This window comes from Oryctolagus cuniculus, chromosome 7 (genome assembly GCF_051225735.1).
Source record: "Oryctolagus cuniculus isolate XC-2025 breed Fujian yellow rabbit chromosome 7, ASM5122573v1, whole genome shotgun sequence".
NCBI classification, from domain to species: Eukaryota; Metazoa; Chordata; class Mammalia; order Lagomorpha; family Leporidae; genus Oryctolagus; species Oryctolagus cuniculus.
The window spans coordinates 99,902,195-99,906,421 of NC_142873.1; the positions used below are offsets into that span (position 1 = coordinate 99,902,195).

Genomic DNA, 4,227 nt, shown 5'->3' on the forward strand with positions numbered 1-4,227 from the left:
CTTATTGGTGTTGATAACGTGCCTGTCTTCGGTGACCTGCAGCTGCCAACAGGTGCTTATCGTCTTACTAATCAGGCAGACCGAATCCAAGCTCTCTCATTGCCTTGCGTGTTGTGGGGAGGCCTTATTTTTCTCTATTTCTCTACCTCCGGGCATTCCTATTTCTCCTATTTTACTTCTATCTGCCAGCATTCCTATTTCTCTCATTTTACTTCTAAACTTCCCGCAGCTTCCCGGCGCCTGCCCCGAGGCTGCTTCCCGTCTCTGCATGGCTTCCCGGCGCCCGCCACCGGCATTCAATCCAAGTTCCCTGGGCTAACCTGGCGAATTCAACCTGGCTCACGCCTCCACCTTTCGGTTTGGCTTCCCGTCTTTTGCTCCCTGGGCTAATCTGACGGATTCCAACCTGGCCCACGTCTCCGCCTCTGGTTCCAGATTTTCGCCCCTTGTTCCCCGGGCTGACTCAATGAATCCCAAGGTAGCTTACGTCTCCACCTCGGCCTGCCCCCGCGGCTTCATCCTCCCTAATATTTTTCTCTACCCGGTATGTTTCCCTAACTTTTCTTCCAACAACAGTATTCCCCTCTCATTTCTCCTGGCTTCTCCCCACAGTCTGTATCCGAGTCTAAGTTTCTTCTAGGTTTCACTTTCACTTTCAACCTGCAGTCCGTATCTGAGTCTAAGTTTCTTCTTGCTTTCACTTTAAATCCTAACTTCTTTCCCACAGTCCGTATCTGAGTCTATGCCTAGGCTTTCAATAGCTTCTTCCGGCACCTTTTCCGTCCGGCTTTTCCCTAGGCTCTTTGCTAGTCTCTCTCTCTGGTATTTTCCCACTTCTTCCCGCTTCTTCCCTCCTAGGCTTCCTATCCGAGTCACGGCACCATTATGTCGCTCCCCGTCTTCGTGGAGGAACGACACAGGACCCTGCGCTGTTCTTTTGTCTGCTCGGCCCTCCCCGGGTTTGCTGCTGGTTCTTCCCAGGTTGGCTACCGACCCTTCCACCTCCGTGGAGGGGCGGGCCCCCTGCCATTTTCCCCACTTCCGCGGGGGAGCGGCACACCGCCGGCCGGCTCTCTCGGGGGCTGCACAGGTGTTCCTTCAGATAGATGTTCCTGGTGCATGTTGTCTCTCCCCTCCTTTATAGTCCTCTTCCACCAATCCCAACTCTGCTACCCACACGCCGAGTACACTGCTCTCCTCCAATCAGGAGCAGGTCCTGCTGTTTATTGGTTGAACTGGAGGCAGCTGTGTAGAAACTGTTTCCTCCTCTCCCAACGCCATATTGTGGGAGAGCAGATGCATAGAATAAGTCTTAATTCCAGTAACTTAGTCTAGTCCGAGTTGCTCCCAGTTGCTCCCCACAGGAGAGAAGACTCCAATTAAGAAAATCAGAGATGAAAAAGAGATATTAGAAATGACATGCGGATGGTAAAGAGGCTCAAGGCTTCAATATGGCAGGGGCTTGCTGGGTGGTTGACTAAGTAGAGGTAAAGGCTTCTCCAGAGTAAAGGAGGCCAAACATCATCCCCTCCCAGTTTCTTGCAGTCCTGGAAACCCACTATAATTTTTGTTCTCTTATGAAAAAGTAAAACATGCAGATTCTCAACATGAGACAAAGATCTGCATCATTCACCAAGAGTGGAAAATTTATGAACCAAGCAAGCCTGGAAAGAAGTTCAGAAGACAGAACTAAAGAACAACAACAAAAAAATACATGATGATATGATCTATGGATTTCAAGATGGTTAACTGGAATATGAAAAAAATGGGTGAAATGTAATTTAATCCAGTGCAACAGCCATAATTCAATGAGAAAGTACTGAAAGACAAGCATAAAAAGTTGTGTGGGGCCGGCGCTGTAGCACAGCAGATTAAAGCCCTGGCCTGAAGTGCCGGCATCCCATATAGGCACCAGTTCTAGTCCTGGCTGCTTGTCTTCTGATCCAGCTCTCTACTATGGCCTGGGATAGCAGTAGAAGATGGCCCAGGTCCTTGGACCCCTGCACCCATGTGGGAAACCAGGAGAAAGCTCCTGGCTCCTGGCTCCTGGCTTTGGATCAGCTCAGCTCCGGCCATTGTGGCCATTTGGAGAGTGAATCAGTGGATGGAAGACCTCTCTCTCTGTCTCTACCTCTCTCTGTAACTCTGACTTTCAAATAAATAAAATAAAGCTTTAAAAAAACGTTGTGTGAAGCCTTTGAATGTATTCTCCAAATTCATGAAATAGAGAATCCAGGTATTTACAATGAACTGAGGAAGCTAGAAGTAGAATATGAATGGAAGAGGGCTCAGTGTAGCCCATATTTTGACACTCTCAAGAATGCTTAGTGGGTGGAAGTAGAGTATTCCTTTGCCAGGTATGCCACATGTTCCTTGATCCAACACCTTGATCCAGGATATTCCACCTCCTGGTACCCAGCCACCCTTCATCTTTAAGAAAGCTTCAGTTTACGGACCACCAACTTGGGTGGTTTCTATACCTACTCATCTTGGACATGGTATTCCATGTATGCCTCCAGTGGAAAACCTCCCAGACCTCTTCTGGGGCTCACTTTCTCCTCAGATCTTAAGATGTATGGCCATAAAGTGGGCTTTGCCCTGAATGTTCCCCCTCATAGGTGAGAGGAAGACATGCTACATAGTCCTGAACATGCTCAGCGGGGTCATTATGATGATGTTTCCAGCACAAGTGAAGATAATGGATCTCCTGGGGACATGTATCAACATAAGAATGAAGAAAGCACGGCTGAGAGTGATACTGACAGATCAGATGAAGAAAGTGAGGTGGGGGCAATTTGTGCTTCATGATGATAATGAATAAAACAATAATGAAGAAAAAATCAGGTCTGTGTGCATGATTTGCTGATCTGCCTGGAAAATCAAGGAAGAAAAAGAACATGAAGGAGCTGACTCCTCTTCAAGCTATAATTGTCTGAATGGCAAGTCAGGAAATCCCTGAGGAGGGCTGAGAAGTAGAGGAATTTTTAGAGAATGGCAATAAAGATGATTCTGATGATTATGCAGCAGAAAAACAATTACAAAAGCAACACAAAGAAGACTCCTGTTCCGATGGCACATCTGCATCTTTTCAGCATCAGGTTCCCACAGTCTGCTCCTCCTTCTCGGATATAAACACCTCCCATGCTACGACATGCTCCTCTTGGACCAAGACCGGCTCTATCCTTATGGACTCCAAGACCACCTAAAAGCCTTCCAGCCTCTAGGGGCTCCTCCAACCCTGAGAGCAACTGGAATGCCAGGACTCCAAGGGCCTTTTAGCCTGATTCTTACCTACATGACCACCAGCAGGTCGACTCTCTGGCCCTCCTTCTGGTCTGCCTCCAGGTCTGTCTCTGGGCCCTCTTCCTTGGGGACTCCCACCCAGTCTACCTCACCCTGTACTTCCAGGCATCCTTTCACCTCATCCTATAGTGATGCGCCCACTTTTGGTGTCTCAACTTGGACCTGCCTGACCTGGGCTATTCCCACCAGCTCCCTTGCCAGACCCAGGGGTTTTGAGTGACCCACCCAGTTTGATTTAGTGACCCAAGGCAGATAAGTCAGGTGCAGCCACCATTGAGAAGAAAGCCACAGCAACCATCAGTGCCAACCCACAGATCACTAATCCCAGGGCAGATATTCTTGATTTGTGCCCACTGCACTGAGAGGATGTTGGGAGAATAAAGGGGCTACTGATGCCTCCAAAGAAAGTCAGAGGATGATTCTGGTGTGCCTCTTGCAAAAGCAGTCCACAAATCTGATCCTGCTGTCCTGTGTCAGTGCAAACTACAATGATATTTATGAAGCTTTAATGAAAGAGGTGAAAGAGCTAATGTGACCATTTCTGATACCAGGTCTTCTGTACACAGTATCAGCTCATGGAGAGAGAGGCTTTTATTAGACTTAGGGGAAAGAGCTACTTCCATTGTCAGCGTATTTTCTAATTTCAGTCAAGGTATATCCTAAAGATTAGACTTGATGTGAATGGAAGGGGAGAGGGAGTGGGAAAGGGGAGGGTTGCGGGTGGGAGGGACGTTATGGGGGGAAGCCATTGTAATCCATAAGCTGTACTTTTGGAAATTTATATTCATTAAATAAAAGTTAAAAAAAAAAGATTAGACTTGTTCAGAACTTACTGCATATAAGACAGGGTATTGCATTTGGAATAGATGAGCTATTGAAACAGTGCTGCTAACACCAACAAAGAAAGAGAACTATAGACCAATA

General features: G+C 47.5%; 1 pseudogene; it reads left to right on the top strand.

The window, feature by feature from the left end:
* The first annotated feature begins 1,607 nt into the window (after positions 1-1,607).
* Positions 1,608-3,838, top strand: LOC100350019 (WW domain-binding protein 11-like; annotated as a pseudogene).
* Positions 3,839-4,227: the final 389 nt, after the last annotated feature.